At 38.0% G+C, this 25,851-nt stretch overlaps 1 protein-coding gene and 1 long non-coding RNA gene across 4 annotated transcripts in view; one reads left to right on the top strand and one right to left on the bottom strand.

The window, feature by feature from the left end:
- The window catches only part of LOC102510161 (ubiquitin-conjugating enzyme E2 E2), a 326,227-nt gene that overhangs the window by 104,769 nt on the left and 195,607 nt on the right, over positions 1–25,851 (top strand). The window lies entirely within an intron of this gene.
- On the bottom strand, positions 845–18,817 carry LOC116666371. The gene is made up of 3 exons (XR_004323195.1): positions 18,808–18,817; positions 18,491–18,496; positions 845–1,508 (listed from the first exon to the last, which is right to left on the bottom strand). It is a non-coding gene; the product is annotated as an uncharacterized LOC116666371 (long non-coding RNA).

Here is a 25,851-nt window from a genome sequence, read left to right as displayed (position 1 = left end):
ATTTCGTGGCAGGTGACACTACCTGGAAGACCCCGTCCTGCTCTTCCTGGCTCATTCCTCACCAGTCTCCCTGCGCTCAGTGAGCCCCCTCCCCGCAGGCTGACCTTGACTTTGTCTAACAGACTGCATTCCTTTCTGCCCCTGCTCTTTGCATATTTTCCTGCTACTTGGATCTAACCTGCCCTCCCCTTTTCCAGACTTTCTTCTTAAATGTCACCTCCTCAAATTGTCTCATGTCTGCCTGTCTTTCCCATCATCTGAGTGGTTCAGAGGGTAGGAACCATGTCCCTTTTGTTTACCAGCCTATACCCAAGAGTTTAGCACCTTGCCTGAGATACCAGTTTAAAGTCTTGAAGAAACGTGGGAGAATCTCTGTGGAATATTTCTTCAGGTGTGAAGAGCTACTTCATATTTTTTATTTTTAAATTTCCAATATTTTACTGATCCCCAGATATTCAATCTCATGATGAAACAGTATCAGTACACTTCTGAAAGGGAACCCCACTCCCAAAGATATAAATATAACTGCACCAATTTTAAATAAAAGGATCCTGTATCTGAGAAGTGTATAGACCACAATATAGAGTTTGCACAAATGTTAGCAAATCATTGCTACTAAAATGTAACAAAGGGAACCAGAGTTTTCAAACAAGATTAGTATTAATGTTATTCTTCTCTTAAGTAACATTTAGATCTGTCAGGACAAAAAATATTTTAAGTTAAAGTATCATCAGTTATCCACCTCTGTTTTCAGTCTCCACAACTTCAGCCAGTTATGTAACTTTTGTAGTTTTTTCTTATCCGCATACTAATTTTCTTACTGAACTTTTTAATCAGCTCACTTAAGTGAATATATTTCAAAGGGAAACTTTATCAATTCAAAAACAAGGGATCATTTTTCCAGTCAAGATGGCAGAGTGGTAGGACCATGAGCTCACCTCTCCTCATGACTACAAAAAAACCACAACTGAATGCTAAACAACCATTGAAAAAATGACTGGATCCTAGCAAAAAAGATCTTCTGCAACTGGAAACATAAAGAGGTTTGAAACCACAGCAGGATGGTAGGAAGGGCGTGCTTGTGATATAATTGGGCCGCATACCCCCGGGTGGGTGACCCACAATCTGAAGAATAGTTAAGTCGCAGAGGCCCTCCCACAGGAGTGAGAGCTCTAAGCCCATGTCAGGCTGCCCAGCCCGGGCCCCGGCATTGGGAGGAGAAGGAGACCCCAGGACTTCTGGTTCTGAAGGCTAGCGGGGCTTGGGCTTGGCTCTGGGAGCCCCACGGGGACTGAGGGAAACGGAGACTTCATTCACTTGGGAAGTGTACATGGAAACTCACGTGCACGAGGTCCAAGGGCAGAGGCAGTGATTTCAGAGGAGCCTGGGCCAGGCCTGCCTGCTGGTTTTGGAGGGTCTCCTGGGGATGTAGGGGACGGCTGTGGCTCACTCAGGGGCCATAAAAGTTGGTGGCAGACATTCCGGGATTGTTCCTACATGAGCTCTTCCTGTGAAGAGCTTTCAATTCTTGATTGAATCATTAGCACCAAGACCTAGCCCCACCTAACAGCCTGTAGGGAAGCCTCAGGCCAAACAACATACAGAGTGGGAAAGCAGCCACACTCAGACTTCCTGAGCCACCAATGCCTATAGACACAGCCCTACCCACCAGAGGTCCAGGACTAAGCTTCACTCAGCAGTGGGCAGGCACCGGCTCCTCCTGCCAGGAACCCTGCATAAGCCTCTAGTCCAGCTTCATCCATCAGGGGCAGGTACCAGAAATAAGAAACAACAATCCTAAAGTCTGTGGAAGGAATCCACAGATACAGGCCAGACTCTGCACTGGGACTGGCTAGACACTGACCCTTTGGTGACAAGAGAGGAGTATACTGCTGGGACGCATAGGACATCTCCCATAGAGGGCCACCTCTCCAAAGTCAAGAAACTAACTTACCTAAAAATACAAATAGAGAGATAGATGATATGAGGTGGCAAAGGAGTATCTCCCAGGCCAAGGCACAAGATACAATCCCAGAAGAACAACTAAGTGATGAAGAGATGGGCAGTTTACCTGAGAAAGAGTTTAAAGTAATGATGGCCAAGATGGTCAGAGAACTCAAGAGGAGTATAGATGCACAGAGCGATGTTTTTAGCAGAGTTGGAAAATATAAAGAATAGCCAGAGTTGAAGAATAAAATCACTGAAATAACACACTAGAAGGAACCAAGAATAGACTAAATGAGGCAGAAGAACGAACCAGTGAGCTGGAAGACAGATTAGTGGAAATCACTACTGCAGAACAGAAAAAAGAAAAAAGAATGAAAAGAAATGAGGCTAGGTTAAGAGAACTCTGGGACAACATGAAGTGCACTAATATTTGCATTATAGGGGTCCCAGAAAGTGAAGAGAGAGAGAAATGACCTGAGAAAATTTTTGGAGAGATAATCACTGAAAACTTCCCGAACTTGGGAAAGGGAACAGTCACCCAAGTCCAGGAGGCGTGGAAGGTACCACACAGGATCAACTCAAAGAGCAACACACCAAGGCACATAGTCATCAAATTGATAAAAATTAAGGATAAGGAGAAAAATACTAAAATTAGCAAGAGAAAAGCAACAAATAACATACAAGGGAACGCCCATAAGACTATCAGCTGATTTCTCAGCAGAAACTCTACAGGCCAGAAGGGAGTGGCATGATATATTTAAAGTGATGAAAGGAGAAAACTTACAACCAAGAATTCTCTATCCAGCAAAGCTTTTGTTCAGATTTGAGGGAGAAATGAAAAGCTTCACAGATAAACTAAAGCTAAAAGATTTCAGCACCACCAAACCAGCTTTACAACAAAAGTTAAAGGACCTTCTCTAGTCATCAAACCATAAGAAAAGAGAACAAAAAGAAAAAGAGAGAGAAAAAAAATAAGATCTACAAAAGATTGCTTTGGCTGTCGGGGGTCTTTTGTGGTTCCTTGTGAATTTTGAAATTGTTTGCTCTAGTTCTGCAAGAAATGTTGTGAGTATTTTGGCGGAGGTTGCATTGAATCTGTGGATTGCTTTGGGTAGTGTGGCCATTTTGATAGTGTTGATTCTTTCAATCCAAGAGCACAAGACATCTTTCCATTTCTTTGTGCCATTTCAGTTTGCAGAGTATAGGTAACCTCCTTGGTTAGGTTTATTTCTGGGTATTTTGTTGTTTTTGATACAATGGAAATGTTTATGCCAGATATAAAATTCTGGCTTTTGAAGTGAAAAAAAAAGTGAATAAAGGGCCGCAAATGGCAAAATATCCTTCTTTCTTATGGGTGAGTTGTATTGCATTACATATATGTATGCTGTATCTTCTTTATCTGTTCAACTATTGATGTGCACTTAGGATGCTTCCATATCTTGGCATTTGTAAATAATATTGCTGTTAATAGCAGGGTGTATGTATCTTTTTAAATTAATTCTTGTTTTGTGATTGGCTTTATTCCTTTGATAACTATGTAAGTTTCAAAAGCTAAAGCTCTAAATCTTCTTAGAAAGAATGAATGGTACATATATGTAAATTTAAAAATAAATGTGCAGTTAAAAAAAAAAAAAGAAATGAACTGTCAAGCCATGAAAGACATGGAAGAATCTTAAAAGACATTACTAAATGAAAAAAGCCAGTCTGAAAAGGTTACAAACTGTATGATTCCAACCAAATGACATTCTGGAAAAGGCAAAGCTACAGAAACAATAAAAAGATCATGGTTTCCAGGCGTTTGGGGAGAGGGAGGGAGGGAGGGAGGGAGGAATGAATAGATGAAACAGGAGGGATTTGGGGGGCAGTGAAGTTATTCTGTATGATACTATAGTGGTGGCTACATGTCATTATGCATTTGCCAAAACCCATAGACTGTACAACGTCAAGAGTGAACTCTAATTCAAACTATGGACTTTGGTTGATAATAGTGTGTCCATGTTGGTTCATCAATTGTACCAAATATGCTGCACTGATGAGGGTAGGGGAGTATGTATGTGTGGGTGGGGAGGGCTATGTGCATACTCTCTGTATTTCTGCTCAATTCTGCTGTGAACCTGAAACTGCTCTAAAAAATAAAGTCTATTAATACAAAATTTAAAAAATTTTTAATGAAAAAAAAACCAAGGGCCAGTTCACTTGCAATTAATAGAAGATGATCATGAAATTTATTACACATTAGTTTAAAAAATTGAGAGCTACCTGCAAACATTTTGATACCAACAGCTCACATATTCTGAGAAACATGAGTTTGACTTGATAGTTCCTGCAGAAGATAGGGTTTGCTTACATAGCGTACATGCAGGCTGGGTAGGATAAAACCTCATATCAGCTTTAGTGTCACATAGATGTTGTAGGTACAGTGAAAACCATAGTAGAGGTATTCAGGTGGGGCACACATGGTTTTGAATTTTTTTTTAAAAAAAAGCATTTTACAGTGAAATTGTTACACACACTAATGCAAGTAAGATGTGTATGATTTTAAAGTAAACTGTGGTATTCTTTTACTCATTTGTGGTTAGCTTTGAGTATGCTGTGCTTACCAAATTTCTCTTTTAAATAGGTATATAAACATCATGTGTCTGAGCTCACTTTGTCTTCTTATTTTAAGAAACTTGTGCGGTTTCCTGTTCTTCTTTTAATACCTCTCTGCTGTAGCCATAGATATCACAGATTAAGAAAATATGGGAAGAATAGTTAACTTTAAAACACCAAAAATAGGTGTTGGGAGTGGTAATGTCTCTGTGTGTCCTCATTAGCATATATGTAGTTACATATCTAGTTGTTTCTAGAGAGAAAGATGAAATTAACTACAGGTTTCATCTGATCTAGGTGCACATACAAGAGATGTAGAAAAGTTGAAATTCAAAATATCATTGTTAAGGTGAAAAAACAAGTAATATTTATTAAGCTATTTATTGAACTCTAATGATATACCATGTACTATGCTAAGAACTTTATCTGCTATTTCATTGAATTGTTTCAAAAACCCTAAGGGAGTTAAGGAACTGAGGCTTGAAGAGTTGTTTAAAGTAACTTGCTAGAGGTCACCCAGCAAGTAACTTGAGGAGGTGAAATTCACACACAGCTGTTGGATTCCAGAGCCTGAGCTTTATGCACTTTCAGTTCCAGATTCTGTCTTCGCCAGGTTCTCCCAGTATTCTGTATAATGTCGAGAATCTAACAGATGAATGGACCACTGACTGATCTAGTAGACGTGGAGCATTGTCCTGACTCTGCCACTTCCTTTCACATCAAGACCTCTGCAGATCCCTCAAACTCTGGTCTCCTAAAGATAGAAATAATATTGATCTTGTGGAAATATTCAGGCAACAATGAATACAATAAACAATATCATTAATGATTACCTAAAATTACTATAGTGAGGAAAGTCACATAGTAACATACTTTAGATGCACACTGACACATACAGACGCAGCTTTTGCTTCCGTGAGTTTGCTAAATGGAAGTATTTTATTATTTCTGGTATATGGGTACAGAGACTGAGCTGACTGAGTACAGTGCAAATAACACCCGAGGTCAGGGGTTTGATTTCCTTATGAGCTAGTTGGCTCTCCACCATCAGAGACAGAATTTGGGCTCAGTGCCAGACAGTTGCATGGTATGTTTGGGTGAATCCAGTAATTAGAGAAAAGCATGACTAACATCCAAATCTAGGAGAGATGCTTAAGAATGAAGCTAATAAGAACCCACATAAAATGTCTAAAACAAGCTAACTGTAGGAAAGGTCTTCAGAAGCAGCTCAGTCTGTCTTGTGATTTAAAAGACGAGCCTCTCAGTACACGTTTGTAGGTCGTGGCCTCCTCTAAATCTTTTCAATGGGAGAAATCTACAAATGCGAATGTTATGACAGAGGACATGCATGATACATACATTTAATTTATATACTTTTCTTTATATAAATACTTCTTTAAATTAAAATACTGTAATTAAAATACATTTGGATAATGTATTCCTTATTATATCATGCTTTATTAAACATTATACATATATATTACTGAATATTGTTTTACAAACCCCATATATACTCTAATTTATAGGCTGTTTATGGAATTTCCAAGAGTACTTTGACTATATATTATTTTTGCCTTATGCACGGACTTTAGAATCAGCCTACAAGTTAGCTGTGACTCTGGAATACAGAAATAGAGATTGATGTAATAACAACCACAGTAAGAAGGGACTGCTCATGGGTCTGGACATGTTATAGTTTAAAATTTTGGTGGAGTGTCTATCTAGAATGTATCTAAGAGCAAAGATAGCCGGTCCTGGTTCTCTATACAGAAACATGCAAAAAAAAATGGGAAAGATGATTTATTAACCAATAATGGCTTGAGAAATGTACTTTAAAATGCATCCACTAAAAATCCACCTGAAGTATAATTTGGCTCCCTATCTGTCAGAGTCTAAATAGCAGAAAGGAGATCTCCTCTATACATTTAAGTACTACATATCACTCATGAAGTTGCTGTAGGCTGACTTGTATTTTATGCATTGTTGCCTAAGTCCTCTCACCAGATTATGAACTCGTTGAAGATCAAGTGTTTTTCACCTTTGTCTTCCTGGTAGTGCCTGCACTGAGAGTAGTGGAAACTCAGAAACATCAGATGAATTTCTCTGGTTGTTAGAGCAGGTAGCATTCCCCGTGGCAGATTACAAAGTGATTTACTAGTTTATAAATCAGTCTCTTGTGAGTTTGGTTAGCACAAATTAATTTCCTAGTTTAATTCCCATGGATGAACTGATAAAATTGGATTTCAGTGAAATGGTACATGTAACAGGAGGGTATAGGGGACAAAGTTTCTAATAAATTTCTGGAAGTGAACTGCACATCTCTCCAGTGCATAGCAATGGGATTTCATGATAAGCTACTGCACCACATTCTCTGATGTTTTGTTACATCTTATGCCCAAATAGGAGTAAAAGTGTAGACTTCTTTTCATTTTTGCCTTCTATTATTATAGAAGAGTGTAACTCTCCACTTCTTGAATTGTTTTTAAGGTATATACATACACTAAGGGAAAAATATATAATCTACATGTAATCTAGAGATTTAAAGAATTAGAATAAAAAAAAGAATTAAAAAAAGAATTAGAATAATAAATGGACAAAAATAATAGTTTTATTTGGCAACCATTAAAGGCAGGTTTCAGTAAATCCCATCTTGAAAGTCCCAGCAAATCTGTGGTCTGTATACTGTGGGTGCAGGCTGGCGTTTTGTATAGGAAGATAATGGTTTTTAATTGACTCATCTAAGAAGTTTCATCCTGACAGGAGAGAAATGAACTTAGAGCCAGTATTAACAGGTGATAATTAAATTACGGATTCTGCATGCTTAATGTCCTAAACTAAGGCAAGATGAAGCAACTGGAGGCCATTAACTTTAATAATTGGAATCCATATCTCTTAAGGAGGATTTTATAGCACATTAACAATGGTTGGTTAGTATTAAATCAGAAACCTGTTTTCTTACTAATGCATGTTTTACTAATTCAACTTCATACCTATACATTTAAATGTGCAAAATAATTTATAGGAAGTAATATGTCTTTTAAAAAGGTAAATTAAAAAAGATAAATGTAGAACATTTGTCAAATTTTAAAGTCAGTACCTCTTGAAGGCCCATGATTGGTTACCTTTAATTATAAAGAATTAGGAAAAAGAAAAATTTAAACACTGAATTTTATTATTAAAGCTGAAAAATCCCTAATTTAAATGTTCAGGTATTCTTTTATAGAGACTTTATGCCATTTAAGTTTGACTTAATGGTTTAAATATTAGCTAGTTATTCCACATTAATTATATAGCTGTGCTGCAGACATCATGTAGGCATTATATCATAGTAATGACAATCCTTTCCAAAGAGTTTTTTTGTTTTGAAGAATGTTTAATGAACATTTGCATTTATAATACTTTAAAACGTAACTGCTACCAATTAACTTTGAAATACTTAATGTCATTTGTTTACATTTTGGACTATTGTTAAACAGTTCCCACCTCCCCTGAGAAGTCCATTTTGTTATGACTAGAGTGAACATACAATTTTTCAGCCAAACTTTTTGGGGGTGAAAGGGGGTGCTGTTAATAATAAAAATGCCGGGACAGCAGGTGTTAACCAGGATGTCTATCACCCAGCATAACAGTAGAGCATCGTTTCAGTACAGTCCTTGCGTTACTGTATTCCCCCATCACCAAAGAAATGTGTCTGGAGAAGAGCTTTCAGAATCCCTGTCTGGGGAGGTAGGAACGTGTGTTTCCATGAGATCTGGGTCTCCCTCTCCTCCAAGTCACCAGAGGTTTTCTTGTTGTTTTCACTTTGATGTCACCATGTTGGTGTTGAAACTCCAGACTGGGAGAGGAATGTGCTGGGAGGTGTGCAAAATGGTGGTTGGAAGTGAAGGGGACTAGGGGCTGAGGAACAGAGAAGGTGGGCTCTCCTTTCAGTTTAAACTCCATACGCGCAGCCTTACAGGATGGCCAGAATTAGCGCTGGTCCTCCTCCTTTTTCACTTCCACCAATCGTGTTTTACGCAGTTCCCACTCAGAGAAATACAAAGACCATTCCTAAGAGTAGTGAGTCTTTCAGTTCACTGGATTCTGGATTGGGGAGGGGACAGATCTGGGGTTCCAGTAGCCCACTTCAGTGCACCAGTTTCCCTTATCCTGCTGCTGGACACAGTTTTGAACAGAAGGGGCTCAGCATTTATAAGATAAAAGGTCCAAGGAAGGGGAGCAGGCCAGGGAAGAGGGGAGAGGGGGCAATTGGGAGAACAGGCCATAACAGATTTTAGAATTTTACCGATTTTATCATGGAGAGAGAAAGTGCTTCTGGTGTGAAGCCTCTGTCCCTGGCTAGCTGCAGAAAGAACTGTCACAGAGATGCCCCTCTGTCTGGACATATAACCTGTAAGTAATCCATACCTGTATAATTGTTACATATTTCAAACAGGTCTGTAATCTTCTCAGAAAAATAACAGCATGAGTAGGCTTACTCAATTTTTCTCTTGTTCCAGTGATTTTCACAGCAATGCCTTTCTGCTCCCAGAAAAAAAAAAAAAAAAAAAAAAGAAAGGTCTTGTAGCTTCACATTATCTTTAAATGTGCTTTTATTGTGTGCTTATCTGCACTATGGTCTTTCGGTGTACAGACCCCATGGTGCATGCACGGATCTTTAAAATGGGGAATCCATGTAAGAAAGTTAAATGAGGAAAAAAGAAAAAAAAAATCAAAACAGAGTACAAATAGCAAGGTTAAATTGAGTGCTGTTAACCCCCTGCTGACACCAGCTAATAGTGCAGAAACGACAGCAGGAATCTGAAACAGGTTAGTGCTGGGAAATTCCAGCTCAGGAGAGTTATAAATGAAATATATTGGCTAGGTTTTCTTCATAGAGTATCAGTTTAAAGAACAGTTTAACAGTAACATCAAAGATGATACTAACTGTATATCCAGTAGAAATAATAAAAATGAAAGCAGTATCTTAGTCTGAAGCACCCATTAGAATTCAAGTGAGTTTTTTCTCCTGCTTTTAACAAAGTAAGATGTCATTTACATACAACAAAATGTGTAAAGTAAAATTAAGTTTTATTTATACATCCTATAGCTCGGTTAACTTTTAAGATAGAAATAAAAACCATGTAATCAGCAATCTGATCAGAGTACTGAACATTATCACCACCCAAGAAAGTTCCCCTCCTGCCTCTCAAAACCACATCTGTTGTTATTCAGAAATTTTGGTCCTCTGGTTATTCTCAGTTCACCTCCAATTCTATATAAACGACCATATCTGTTTGAAAATTACAGGCTTGCTTTTGCATGCCTCCCGCTGTCTTCACCTCTCCCCAGTATATTTCCAGAACAATTCTCTTCTGCTTTAGGCCTTATTTCCTCAAATCCAGTTAAATGAAAAACAGCTCTTATTTTATGGATAAGTAAATAATTAAATAACAGTGACATAGTTGCCTTGGTAGAAAACTTGCTACTTTCAGAATATATGTAATTGAGAAAATGTAAGAACCAGTCAGTGACATTGAATGAAAAATATAAAATATGCAAACTGTTATATGTAGGGTCTAGGTATTTAACAACTCAAAAAACATCCATTAAAAACACTTTCACAACTGGTTGTAGATTTCATTAGAAAAAGTGCTAGTCACTCACACTCTAATTTAATCACTAGTCCATCTTTTAGAAACTTTGAAAATGTTATAATCAATAGCCTCATTTATTCTTCTTTTCAGCTTTCACTTCTACTCCCTTCCTTTGTAAGAGTCCCACTCAGGAACAGTTTTTGTTTGTCTGTGCATCTTCCTCCTGGTATCTCCCACCGGGTGTTCTTTGACTGTCTTCATCTCTTTTCCTTCCCATCTCCAGAACCTGGAACAGCCTCTCTCAGTACAGTCAGATGAGTCCAGTAGTTCCACCTCCACTGCTGGCGGAGCTTAGGATTTCCTCATTCTGCCACGAGGCCCTTAAATATGGAAATACCGTTCTCACAGTTCCTTGTTTTTTCGCCACTTTAAGGAACACATCTATCCATTCTTCCTTTCACACCATTCCTGTGAGAATATGGTAAAATTTATTTAGAAAGCTTTTAATGATCATAAATTTGATTCTACCCTGTTTCCTAGAATACTTTATATAGAAAGGCTGTATATAAAATACCAGGGCATTTGCTTTCCAGATTCCCATTACTATAGTGGGGTTTACTTTGTTTTAAATTTCCTCAGTGTTTCTTTAATTATCTAAATTACCATTACTGTCTAGAGTTAGTGCATTCCCACATTTGCTGTGTTGACTGTAAGGTGGGAGACAGCTGGAGCAGGGGCCCACTGCTCTCACACTCCAGTGTCTCACTGGAGTGAGTGCCACATGAAAGGTCGAGACAGTGACTCAGAACAGGGACACACTTAGGGCAAAGACAGAAAAGGAAATCCGGTAGAAACGTAATACAAAACTGAGAAAAGACAAAAAGTTTTATAAAGAATGTAAATGGATTAAGAGAAGAAATTAAAGAAGCAGAGTCATTGGGTCCACTAAAATAAAACAAAGCAAAACAACAACAATAACAACAAAAAACCCTGCTTTTGGTTTAAAAAAAAAAAAAGGAGGACACAAAACATGGAATACAGCAGAAATGTGTTCTGCTGAGTTGATACATCTTTTGAGAAATGTTCACAGCTCTAAAATAATGGAAAGACTGTATTTTCCACTTCCTCCATGAGAATATTGGTATATAAAGAGGCAACAGATATAAAATATCTGAGATATTTGAGAGGGTTTTTTTTTTCCATTAAACTTTGTTTTAATGGGTCTCAAAAATCTATGACAGATTGTTGGTCAGGTTGTTTCCATTGGAAAATACTGATTTGAAAAACGAGTAACTTAAAACTGCCACATACACAAACACATGGTCCGCAAAACACTCTCCTTTCCTCCTGAAGGTTTTGTGATGCACTGTAATCATTAACCACTCTTTTACTGTTAAACTCAAATGGCCAGTTGAGACAAACAGTTCAGTGATGGTCACGTAGTACTTGCTGGTCTTAAATTCCCACACAGAGGTATCAGTGGTGATACTGCACTCCTGTTCAGCTCTCAGTTTATCCAAGACCCAAGCATACTTCAAAGAGCCCCTCCTTACCTCCAGCAGCCCCCTTCTCAAAGTTTTCAGTGGTTCTTTGGTCAGTCATACCACATTTATAGATCAGATGGCCAGTAGTGGTAGGCTTGCCCGCATCTATCCAGTGAAGATGTGTTAATAGGAGTTTTTTTCTTTCCTATTTCAGCTTAGATTTAGTGGTAGTTTGTATGAAACCTGTTACAAAAAAGCGAGAGGGTTTTCGTAAGATAATATAAAATTAACCTAAAATTAATCTAAAATCCCCAATGTAGAAGCTTGGTTTAGGGATTAGGGACCTAAATAAATATAAATAGAGCCGCAATTACACTTACTAGGCTAGAATTACAAAAACCAGTCCTCATGCTTTGGAGCATAAAAAGATCACTGGATGCAATTAAAATGAAATTTCTCTCTTCTGCACGTTACTGTCCAAGTAGGCAATTCAGAGGACCTTAAAGCCTGCTTCTAATGCAAGACAGAACTATGTTCAAAGCAGAAAACATGATGGCTGGATGGATTGCTTCAGTATGGCAATTGCCATATTTCTAAGACCATGTCCAAAAAGTATGCTTAATGCCTCAGCAGGTTTGGTGGTTTTGAGACATGATGAATAAGAATTAACAATAGAGCTCGTCTCTGGGGAAATGTTGTTCCAAAAGTATGATGGTATGTATGTGAACCAATAACTTGCAAGAAACAGACAACTTTAAACAGTATAATCCCATCATTTTTCTTAGGAGGGAATTTAAGAAACCAAAAGATCTAAGCCTGAAAGACAGCTCAGTGATATGGCTTTACATGCAGAATGGGTCATCATTCAGTTACACATGCTAGGGGACAACAGTTTAAAAAAAAATCCAAGGCAGTAAAGCAATAACTTCTGAAGTTGTACTCATCTTAAGAGGCATTTTACAGGAAGGCCAGTATTCCTGGGACCACAGGGTTCTGTGTGTCTGACTTAATGGGCTAATTTTAGACTCCTTCCTCATATGTTTGATGTTGAAGAGTTTTTTTAACAATAAAAACAGCATCTTTGACCAAGGGCCATGATCAAAGCTGCTCTATGAATGAGAAAGAAAACGTTCAAACAACTGAAAATTCACCATCTGGAATTCCAGATTCCACAGTTATAAAAGACTGTAAAAGGTAGGGGAGAGTATAGCTCAAGTGGTAGAGTGCATGCTCAGCATGCATGAGGTCCTGAGTTCAATCCCCAGTACCTCCTCTAAAAATAAATAAATAAACCTAATTACCCCCCCCCACCAAAAACAAACAAAAACCGAAATAAAATACTGGCTTTAAATTTTTTTTAAAGCCTGTAAAATATGTATATTTCCTCCTTCAACTTATGAATATATCAAAGCTGAATCCTGGTATCCTAGGGTAATGGCTTATAGAAAAATACACATTGTAAAATAACTGCATTTCTAGTGGACAGTCATAGGTTCCATTAAATAGATAGACACTGGGAAATGGTGTACCATTCTCTCTCTGAAAATAGTAATAAGCTGTTAGTACTGGATTTACTTCATGAAGTCAGGTAGTTTTTTAAAAATTACTATATTTTATGAGGTTTGTTTCAGAAATCCAATTTCATTAATTCCACATGTTTCATTCCATTTTGACTCTTGAATCTGCTGAGTCAAGGATATGTATTTGTGGACTATCTCTTAATCACAAACAAGAGGAAGAAACATTTTTATGATTCTTAATAGCCAAAGTATGTAAAAATCTAGAAATGTATTCCTACGACTGTGGGCTAATCAGATTTTTATGAACTTTATATTATATGCACCAAAACCATTAACTCTTAAACTCTGAAGTGAATGCTTCTTTACACCAGAGAAAGATACTGTCGTGCAGAGCACAAACTTGAGCACTGGAATGGCTTGTCTTTAACATTTAAGACACTCACTACCCGTATGAATTTCCTCAGTCTCCTTCTCCATGAGTTCAGCATGGAGAAGGATTGCTCTTTAAACTGCCTAGTGTAGCACCTGCACGTTTTTAGCTGTAGGAGCTTCACAAGTGGCAGCCATCACCATCACCATCTGCATCACTGTCCCCATCAGCATCACCATCACCATCTGCATCACCGCAGCCATCATCTTTCTCATAGTCCAGCTGGTTTCTATGTTAGGATTATATTTTTGAAAAGTGAGTCCCATCCATAATGATATAAATAGTTAAAAGAGATTAAAGGAAATGTTCTATTGAGTGTTAAGAAATATTAAGCCATACCAGTTTCCAGTTTGTTCCTACAGTTGAAAATAAATATATATATATAAATTCACAGGGAAACAAAAGCCATTCCAAAATGAAAATACTAGTGAAGTGACCACTTACAAAATTAGTTCCAACTCAAACATTATTTCTATTTAATACCAGTGCCCGTATATATGCTCATGCTAGCAAAGACTTTGGTTTCTCAACAAACACAGGGAAAATTCAATTTGGTTGTAAAATGAAACTGGAAATTATTCAGAAGCTTTCATAAAATAGGGTAAAGCGATGAAGGACTGCTGAGATCACATGCCAAGCCCCTGGTAGACGAGAAAACCCACAAAGACACCAATAGGATCGCTCTGCAGTGACTTGACTGTCGAAGGACTAAGAGAGAGGCCCTTTGAAAAACTGGTGAAGCACCTTAATTTTTTTTTTGTAAAAAATGAAGTGTTTATTATACTGTAAAAGCCAAAAATGCTGTTAAAAAATCTAATAATGTGCTATCAAGCATACAAAAAATTATGCCAATAAAAGAGTTTTCACTCTCCTAATTAGAACACTGTTTCAGTAATATTATAGATTTTCTTAATGAAGTTAGAAATCAAGTTATTTTTGGTTTAATTTTTCACAATTTACTCTGAATGTTTATCTCAGTTTTAAGTGATTTCACTTTAAGGAGCTGTTTTGTGGAATTATCCCCAGAGAATAAGTACCTACTATACATGAAATAAAAGTTTGTATAAAAATTATTAAAAATGTTAAATTACATAAAGTGATACAGATGGTACTCTGTATTATATTTAACACTCAAATAGATGAATTTATGTAAAGTACTTCTGTAGTTGTATAAAGAATATCCAACAATATCATGAATTTACAAAAAGGAATTTCTTCTGAGGAGTTCAGATTGCTTCATACAAAAATTACAAATTGGCCCATCTTCAGCCTGAAATAACTAATTTTTTTTTTCCTCTAGCAAAGACTACTCTTCACTCAAAACAGGCAAAAATCCTAGAGGAATGACCATGGTAAATCTCAAGACAGTAATCTTTCCAGATAAAGTTGCACTTCATTCATTTATCTGACACGCCAGAAAATGAAATGTTAACTGGAAAATACACCGTGCTTCTGAAGCCAGTGCTGATGGGGCTTCCCCATACTGCTCAGAAATGGCCTGTATTCTCTCTTCTGTGCTCCTCAGTGGTGTCTCAGACACAACCAGTAAAATACTCTACTGTATTCAGATTATTTGCTTGTCTGTTTATTTGAACCATTACATAGCAGGCTCTTTGGGGACAGAGAACATCTTTTACTCAACTTTGTATCCAAGATATTCAGGACAGATTAGCATGTGGTCCATCTCTGTCACAGAAGGGAAGGAAGGCGGTAGGGAGCAGGAGGGACTCAGACTTTTTTTTTTTTTTTTAACACTAGCAATTTTTTTTTTTAACAGAAATCTTTCTCATTTACAGCACTCTCTCCTTTTTCTTACTGTACAGAGTGAGCTAAACATGCTTGTTAAACTTTTTTGGATGACTAAGGGCCATAGTTTAGAACATTAATTATCACTCTGTGCTATAAAAATGATGCTTTTCAGTTCTATTCAAATGTCTAGGTTGATCTTTCCAAGAATTCATTACTGTGGGGCCTTTCCAGTTGGGGATACCTCTTGTAATCTGCAGGAGGAACTGAAGGTTGACAAGGAAAACCAGTTACACGGGCAAGTTAAAGCAGTAACCTTAACACTGGCGACAGTCCAGGACTAAAGAGAGGGGATGGCTCTGTGGCCACTCAGAGGTCTTCTCTGTAATCCTAAGCATTCAGGGATTTGTTCCTACATTCAAAGTTTAGAAAGTTAGTTCATATTTAATTCCATTATCTATGTCTTATAAAACTTATACAAACTAAATACATTGGAACTGCAAATTTCCAAAGTGTCCTCAAGATGCAAGTATAATTTTTTAAGTAATTAAAATCTTTACTTATAAAAAAAAAATCTTAGTGCCCAGCTAAGAATTACACAAAGATAAAAATATATTTCACAATGTCCAGAGAAAGGCAAAAATAAAAAGTTCTGTATCTTAAGTATTGGTTTTTAACACACTACAAATGTTTATTTTGTAGATCAAGGTCCATTTCAAATATGCACCCATCAAAGCAGTTTCCAAAGTCCACAGATCCCAGTTTTAGAGGTCAAGAGAGGCTATTCAGAAATTACTTTTCATTTAATTCCAACAGGAGGAATGACTAGATAGTGCTTTGTTTTCTTAGAAAAGAAACTCACACAGGAAGCTGACACCAGCCCATTCACATCTGACTCAGGCCTGAGGAACCTAGGTGATCTCGCCAGGACCCACTGCCAGGCACACACCTGTCTCAGTCAACACTCTCAAAACCTGCCAGAACTGTGTTTCTCAAAGCAAATACTACAGTGGAGGTGGCAGGACCAGCACTCAGCCACCTCCCTTAGTAACACCACAATCCTGAAGAAGTGCAAGAAACGTGAGCAAAGACACAAAAGTAGTCATTTGTCCAAGTCTGAAAAGCAGCAAACACGCACTCTGAAAGCCCTGAAAGACACATAAGGCTGACAGTGCTAATGAGTTGAAAGAGGGCAGGAGGTAGGGTGGGGTCAGATGTGGCTCCTTTACCATCAGTCCTCTGACCCTGGCTCTCCCACCCCACCCCAAAGCTCAGAAACAGCCAAGTATAAAGAAAAGAACATCCATGAGGGTTCAGATTCTGCTTCCAACACTTGGTGCTCTTGGGCAGTTTATTGACCGTATCTGAGTCTCGGTTCTCACAGGGCAACAGTAGGATTAAACGAGAGACCGTGTGTCACACGCCTGACATCTGCAAACACTCGATCCACGGTGGTTCGTGGCATGTTAATTTTAAGCACATGATGTGCTTTTTTGCTTTCCTTAGAGACAAATGTTTAGGTATTTATAGACCTATTTTCAGTTCACTTGTGATATTCTGACAGCTACTATGAAAGAAAAGAGATAGATGTAAGCAAAACATGAGAGAGTTACAAGCAAGACACGGTTGTCCTTAACCATATAATTTAATAAGTTGCTTTGTAATTTATAGTTATAGAACAAGTTTATCAACTTGATTCTGACAGAATCAAGTCCTGGAAAACAATCCTAAATAAAAGTCTCAACTCTTCAGTTTTTTGCAGAAGTACTTATTAATATCTTTGATGGAGGTATTCAAAACTCATTTTCACCACTCATTCTTTTAAAGTGGCTTGTTATTTAGAATATTTTATTGCAACAGACAGATATTTCTACACTCATTTTATTGGTAGGGCTTAATGAGTTTTATGAACCATCGTGCACCAGATTTTTTAAAAACTTAGTTTACTTTGTCTATTTCGCTCTGAGACATTTCAAGAAGGCAGAAAAACTACACTACTGCATACCATACGGGCATTTTTAACAGTCCTTTCTGAAAAGAGCAACCAGTGGCTAATTCAGAACCCTGACAGAACAACAGAAGGCTACCTGGAGTATATAAATATTTTTTCAAATGGTCCTTGCCATCAGTTTTCTTCCTCTTTTTAAAACAGGTTTCTTTCTGACTTTGAAGATGCAGCAGTTTCAGAAGAGGAATTTTCTACCTAACTGTAGGTAACATGTTTAGGGATCATTAAGAGTCAGACATTAGAGTCAAGTCACCTCCCCGAGATACAAACCTACAGTTTCTCTGGTTCTTCTTAGTTATCTCTCCATTCAATATATTTATTTTCTGAAAATAGTCCCTGGTGATTGAGAGCTCTCGTGTGGAATTAATGGCTTTAATGGAAAGGCTGTGCTTCCAGACTCCTCAAATCCTCTTTGGAATGTAATTCCACATATACAATTCAGACAGATTTTTTAAAAATCCTAAATCTGCCTGTTGCAATGGGCATTATTGAGAACTGAAAGGGAATCAAATAACTTGCTTAAATATTTTCTGTGGATATATATGCACGCAGTCTCATTTATGTGGATGCATGTATATATATAGACACTCACACATATACACACTCCTCCAGACACCGGCATTCCTAGGACTCAGTCAGTAAATGCAAACTGGCCCTTTAGAAGAAGGAATTAAGTAAGCCATCAGGCAACAGGTAAGAAAAAAAGCACTTAGGGTAGCAAACATTGTTCCAGTTTCTTGCTTCTCAGAAGTCAGTATCAGCACATAAACTTTTCGTTGCCCAAGCAAGGTGTGCTGATGACTTAGTATTTATCCATTCTGCTTCCCTGTTTCTTCTGGTCCATGGAAGGATTATACTTCCCTCCTCCTTGCCGTTGAGCAAGATTGAGGGAGTTTCTGGCCAGTGGGTTTGGGGCCAGGTGAAAGCATTTAATTGCCAGTTTGAGATCCTCCACCCTCCTACCTGCCATGGTGATCAGATCATGGTACTGTAAGATCAGAGCAGCCTAGATTACAAACTACAGACATGAAGTCACAGCCCAGCAGAGTCACCCGGCACACAGGCTGTGTGTGTCATGAGAAATAAACCTTTGTTGTGTTCAGTACTGAGGTTCTGATGCTGTTTGTTACACAGCACAACTTGGCCTCTCCTGAACAGTAACAGAGATTTAGTGTTTGTTTTTCCACTGGAGGCTGCTTCCTAAAGCTACCTGAAGTTTGTATGAAGTTTACTGAAAGAAAAGAGTAGTCTTGGGCAAAAAATTTATGAAGTAAAGGATACTGAGTGAGAAGTAAAGGAAAACTTTGGTAGGAGGGATATTCAAAACAAAGGTGAGGAGGTGAAGTCAAGGAATACTCTTGGGCATTGGAATGGATGAGATAATGAACAAAAGTAAATTCTGGAGAAGAGTTTTCAGGGAACATAAGAAAGTGAAGAATTTGTCTGCAGTTAGTGTCCGAATGGACCACTCTAGTCGGACATGCGGGTGAAGCCTAGTCCCAACCTCGCATCTTCTTCCGTTGACCTAATGGCGCCTGACTGTAGGCTAGCCTCTGCCACTCTGGGATTTGGTTTTGCACGAGCATGAAATATTGTCCACTTCACAACCAAGATTTCTTTGTTACCAAGGACTCTTGTTCTTAGGTGCCTGTCTGGCTCAAACCCTTGATCATTGACTACACTGGGAACATCCCATCCTCTTTCCTGACCATCTTCCTAGGTTTCCCCGGGTTCCGAGGGCAGTCCAGACTACCTCTGCTGCGCAGAACTGGTAGCTTCATACGTCAAACAGAAACTTTAGGAGGTAGCAAAATAAATAACAGTAAAATGCAGAAAATCATAGATCATTTATATGAGAGCTGAAATTTTAGTATAGTTATAGAGGGTATGTACATATTGCATACACTGCTTTTTATGGTCAGAAACAGACATGAATGGTAACATGCTGTTTTTTATCCTTTAAGAGTTGTGCAGTTGAAAAAGGAGGAGTCACAGCATTAATCATTCAATACAGGTTTTACAGACCAGGCATTTTAATTTCTATGGGGATTGTGACAGTATTATAGTTTGATATTTTCTAGCATAAGAGGTATAAATTGGCCAGTCCCAATCTAGGGTGTGCAAAAAAGGTAACTTTATTTTTTGTAAAGTGATCTCTTTCTAGTTATAGGCTGCTATTCCAAATCATGGTCTAAAATACTCAACCTTGCCTTTTAAAAAGGTACTTCAGTATCTTCTCATCTGAAACACCTTCTTTTGACTAACTATTCAGTCTGTAAAGCTGTCTGCTCCCCTTTAGGGCTCTCCCCTCCCTCTTAATCAAGACTGCCTTTGAGTACAGGGGACGCCTCGCTCCCCTCGCTGTCCTTCCAGTGAGGCCTTTCACGGGCGTGACTTCTGGGCCTCAGGCCTGTCCTCACTGCGTCTCCCAGGCCAGTAGGAAGGTGGTGCCCGGAGGTGCAGAAGTGTGCGGTCTCTCTGTCCATAGGACGGCTGCACTCAGCTGCCTCCCCCGTGCTCTGGAAACCAAGTCAGCTTTAGCCCTGCCATCCCCTCAGCACTTCCGAACTCCATCAGGACCTTGAAACTCTTGGTTGCTTGCTCTGCGCTACCCTGGAGTTTGTGGACCCCTGTAAAAATTACCCTCTAGTCCATTAGCTGGGGAAACCTTCCTCAAACTTCATTCCTTTTTCCATTACTTCTGGGCTATGATGGACATGACACTTCGTGCCCAGCAGGACTTTCTGAAAGGCTTGTGGCTTTTGCAGGCTGTTCTCCCAGAGAAGCCAAGCAGCAGCCTGAAAGTAGAGGGATTACCCTTCAGCCTTTCTGAGGCCCAGTCTTGTTCCACCTCTAGCATGGACCTCCGCACTCTGGGCTCCTCCACTCTGAATAGCTCTCTTCCTCTGACCCTTCTAGACCTGAAGGGGGTTCAGTTTCCTTCACAAGGTACCTGGAATTGTTCTTCTCACTGTAATTATAATACCAGTAATCCTCCAAATTTGTCTTTTTCTCAAACACTCTTTTACATGTTTTTCTTGTAAAAACTCGGCTTTGGAAGTTCTTAGAAAACCGTTTAACCACTTGAAAGCCTGGTTTACAATCTTTGGACTTTAAAAAAAAATCTACTTTCAAATTCAAAGTTAAGCTTCCCTGATCTAGGTGCCATCCCTAGCAGTCAGTTTCAGCCTTATGGCTGAGTTAAGGCTGGTCCTAATGTCAGGACAGGGAGTGGGGCAGGAGTGGAGTAAAGAGAGGGAATAGCATGGCTGAAAAAGAAAAGGTCACTGGGTAACATTTAACAAGCTACTATATCGTCCTAAGTACTAATTTGCCATCACAGAGTGGTACCACTTCAAGGGAGCGGAGCCTCTGATTACAATCTTTCAGTCCCTGCAGGACCCAGCCAGGGCCTCGTATGTAACTCAGTTTTCTTTTCAGAAAGCAGGCTGAGCCAGAAGCTTTCAGAAATGAACCAGGATTTCCAGGATATAATAGGGAAATAATAGAGTCATGGATAATTACAGAGAAAACACTATGATGAGTAAAAAAGTCAAAGAAACTTGCTGAAAACTTGAGTTTTGTATTTTTCTAGTGTTATGAATAAAACTGTATTGATGCTAAAGAAAAATAGCATTAAATACAGTTTAGGGGTAGTACTTATACAAGAGAACATCTTATTAATTCATATGCAGTCTTTAGGGAAATTGTGATTGCCTTTATAAATGTATAAACTTGTGTAGCTGAAACTTCACCAGCAGTCAGTCAAAATAACATCATGTCTCAACTAGTGGACTGCTTGCAGATCTTTAACTGCTACATATATTGCACTGAAAGTTATGCCATGCATGATACTTGGGAAAATGTCATTTTCTACCCATGTGTGATAATGTGATGATAGTATCTGAAAGCAAAATCTGGACCCAGTAGGTTAATTATAAGTGTCAGTTACTAATCTTTTATATTCTAGGATATTAACAACTCAACTGAAGGCATTTGACAAATTTTCACGTAGCTGAGTATTTTTTTTTAATCATATAGAGAATATTATATCTTTAGTCTAACAACAGGCTTAACTTTTGTGGAAACTCAACAGGCTTCCAGTTTTCTTTCACTATTAATTATTAGCTTTAAAATAAACACATTGTTAGAAACCACCTTTTAAGGAAAGGGAAACCTGGAGTTAGCCAGGCTTGAAAATTATAAGGGAGTAGAATGCATTCCCATAGAACAATGCATGAATCACACAGAACTGCTTTCTGTTACAGCACCTTCATCAATTAGACCAGCAACAGCCGAAAGCCATTAGTTGCTGCTGGCTGCACTTGGTGAGATGTTTTTCTTCCTCCTCAGTATTCTGATGTCAGTTTATCACTTTCCTACCCAAACAGTGCCTGGGGCTCCGCTAACCTTAAATAATTGAGATGAATGAAAGAAAATATTTTAGTAATCAAAACGAGAATATCAGTGTCTTGTTTACATATTAATCAGATATGCAGCAGCGACTGCTCAGAAAAGGATTGTGAAGAAAGTTTTATAAAGGTAATTTAAATGCTTAGCATGACAATAAAACAGATTCTCAATTTAGCAGTGTCTAATTTTTGATGTCTATAATTTTAATTTTTAAAATTTTAGTGACTTACATTATTCTTATATCCCTTTTCTTCCATGACTATTAATTTTGTGAGTATTAATGCTGTTAAGATGAAATTCAAGTTCATTTTGTTACATAAAAAAAGTATTGATTTTGTGATAGTTACTTGCAGTCAAAATTTTGAAGAATGTTCTACTGTGTTATTTCTTAAGCCACATAAAGTAAATGATATGTAACAAAATGATAAAGAAAAAAAATTTATTGGATCCACTATGTCAAGAGTTGCTAAACTCTCTAAAATATTCTTCAATAACCTGTCTTAAATTTTAATAGCCAGTAGGAATTTAATATAGGGCATCCAGAAGAGGAGCAGCTCAGTCACCAGCAGTTCACTGACCTAACCCTTCCCAGTGTGTAGCTGTAACAGCATTCATTTTTCTGTTGGCTACAACCACAGTTCTGTTCCACACAGAAGAATCAGTTCTGATTTAAAAGCGCTCTTAGTCAGGTGGTCTCCAAATTTAAGTTGATTGCAGTTGGTTAATCTCTAATCAGGCAGAGGAGACCTGTGCAGGCGAGTGCAGCTGTACCAGCAAACACCTGTTTAAGGACCAGCTTCTCTCCTCTGCTTCCAGGAACTCATGAAGACATTGTTTTCACCATCCAAGACTGCAGCTTTGGGGAGGGTCGACAGTGGAATTCAGAACAATAATACCTCACATATGCAATGTTTTTTCTCTCCCCATAAGCTTTCCTTTTTCAAAAAATTATTTTCTCAATTCATTCTCTGATTCATCATTTATTAATCACTTAGGTGCTAGGTATACGAACTTTAATATTACAGTGTCCACCCTCAAAGGAGCACTGTCTGGAGGAGACAGACATGTTAACAAACAATTGCAGAGCATTGTACTCAGACTCCAAGATTGTGGAATAAAGATAAAAGAGAATTAGTTTTTTTCTTTAAAGAAATGTCTTTGAGAAGTATTTTTTAATATGCTTAAATTACATTTTAATAATTTGCTTAGGAGCCCGCTGTGAAGATTGTCTCCAATAAAGGATGTATAGGTGGTCCTTACTTTGCATTTCTTTACACTTTTATCACAAGTCACCGCATGCTGTCTCATTAACATCTGTACTGTAGTTCCCAGTTTTCCACCTATTCACTGATTTCTTGCCTTGGGATCCTGCAGGAAAGCAGCTCAGACAGGGGGAAGTGATGGGGGACTGGAGGTGATTATACCCACTTCTGAAGACAAAGACAATTCTAAGGCATTAGTTGCTTCCTAAAATCTGCCCAAAATTACATTAATGACTAAGTGCAAGGAGTTTTGTGGCTCTGCGGCTTTTTATACGTATGAGCTTTGGTTTCCTCCTTACAGACAGCAGGAGTTGCCCAATATGTGACCTCTGAGAAAGTTTTTTGGAATGTATTTTGACAGGTTAAGTGTCTCTGAGATTGAAAAAGGGGACTGAGCTGGTTGCCTCTATTTGTGAAAGGTTGGTGACCATTAAAAGAGAATGAACATCTCTGAACCAGATAAATCCAAGCGCTTGTGTGTGAAGAAACACAGGTTGAGAGTAACCAGTAACAAATCTGCAGATTCCTGATAAGTCAGAAGTGGGAGAAAAAGCATAAGAAAAAAATCTTGTGCAGTAATTAGCGTTGTGTATTAGTTGCCAATTTGAAGGTTGTTCATTTGAAAACTAGCATTAGTTGGCTTTTCTGGGTTTTTGATCTGTTTTTAAGTATGTAAGTGAAGAAAGTGTCATAGCCCACACTGGAAACTGCCCAAGTACCATCAAGATAGGATGGATAAATTATGATGCACTCACACAGTGGACTACTACACAGCAATGAGAAAGAATAAACTCCAAAGCACAGACGTGGGTGAATCTCACAAACAATATGGAGCAAAAGAAGTCAGACCCAAGAGAGTACTCATGGTACAGTTCCATTTACATACAACCCCAGACAGTCCAGATTCATCAGTGGTGTCAGAAGTCCAGATGGCGGCTGTTTAGAGGAGGCAGGAGGCGGTAACTGAAAGGGAGCGTAGGTGCTGGCTGTGTTCTGTTGTTAATCTGGGCACTGGTGTGTTCACTTTAGGCTCATTCTTAAAACTGTGTACTTATGCTGGTACACTTTTCTGAATGCATGCCCTACTCTGCAAAAGTTTACTTACAAAGTAATATACATGTTCGCTTCAGAAGATATTTTTATAAACAGAATATATTATGTATTTAATCTTATATCTTTTATTTTCATTTAACACCAAGTCATAAGCATATTCCTGTGTCATTTAATATATTTCATTGACAGCAATTTTAGTACATTTATTAAGATATTTTGAAAATAAGGAATATTCATTGTGTTATGTGTTCATTCACGCACGTATACACTGATATGTAGGGTTGTAACATAAAAATCACAGTTACAAACCCAACATGGGATGACTTTTTTATACTTTGTCACGTTAGACCACAAGGCTTCTACTACCAAAAGCATAGGCATCATTCCTCCAGTACAGCAACGACATTGATGGGAGAACAGTTCTCCAAAGGAACTTCTCTTTGTAATTTGTCCTGAAACATCAGTTCTTTTAACGATAAGGCCTTGGTTGCTATAGTTTGCCATAGTTATGAAGTAGGGAAAATACTATAAAAATGTATTCTTGGCCTTAAAGTTTATTAAAAGAAGTTTAATAAACTTCACTTCACTTCTCCTCTTCACTTCTCTGTCAATTTCACTTCATCATCTCAGGCTAATGCTAAATATTAATTTACCTTCCATAATATTTCCAATGAAAAATATATATAAATACGTTTTCTTGGTGTCAGGGACAAGTCAGAAATTTAAAAATAAACACATATGAATAAATAATGAATATAAAGAAATACACTGGTGTACTACAGAATGCTCTGCATTTTACAACCAGCGGCATGGTTTACATAATGTTACAATTCAGTCTGTGACCGCAGGCTAATTCACAAAACCTCACAGAGATTAAAATAAATGTTTATAAAGCAGTGAAGAACATTTAGGTAATCACATCAGCTGAGACAGATGCTCTGTAATGCCTGGATTCCCTTCCAGTCTAGAGAGCAGTAAATAGTGTTACCAGCAACACTTTTCCTCTCTCACTAACCTAACCAAGTTTGGCATTTCAAAGTCTCTATTGTAAACAATAAATTAAAAAAAAATCTAATTCTTAGGCAGGAAGTCCACAAATGTTTATTCCCATTCACTTCCCTTACTATCAATTATTAAATTTGTTTTATGCAACTATATACACAGAATTTTTTAGTCTTTAATCTTTTGGTTTCTTCATACTTTTTACATCATCTCATTTATTCCTTTTGAGAATTAAGATGAAATGATATGCAGCAGAGTGTTGTTTACCTTTCATAAGGAAGATCTGGCCAGGTATGTTTGCAAATAAATAGTTTGATCAGCGATTACACTATTAAAATTATTGAGAAAAGAAAAAGGTGAGGAGGGAAGGAAAGGGGAAAGATGATGATTTAGAATATAGCCTATGCAGATGAGAGTAGCAGTGGGAGGCAAGGTGTTACACGGCTACCTTTAATTTTTGTTCACAGCTGCAGCTGGTTTAGATGCTGATAAAATGCAGGCCTCTGCCTAAGCGTACCTGTTCTTCAATGGTTAGCTCCTGGTCTTTACCATTTAGGTGAAGGACATGAGTAGAAAAACATGTGGTAGTTTATAAATAAGTCGAAAATAAGACCTCCAGTGCTCTGCAAGTAAAATTTCAGTAGTGTAGCTCTGAATAATTATACTTCAGTTTCCTTATCTGTAAAATGATGATAGGGTTATTACCTAAAATTATGAAGTTTAATTGAGTTCATACATATCAGTTACTTAAACTAGTGTCAGGCACACAGGACGTATGCTGTAGAAGTTCACCACTATTACTAACACCACCACCTGTA

This window comes from Camelus ferus, chromosome 1 (genome assembly GCF_009834535.1).
Source record: "Camelus ferus isolate YT-003-E chromosome 1, BCGSAC_Cfer_1.0, whole genome shotgun sequence".
NCBI lineage: Eukaryota > Metazoa > Chordata > Mammalia > Artiodactyla > Camelidae > Camelus > Camelus ferus.
This window is presented reverse-complemented; position numbering and strand designations above follow the sequence as displayed.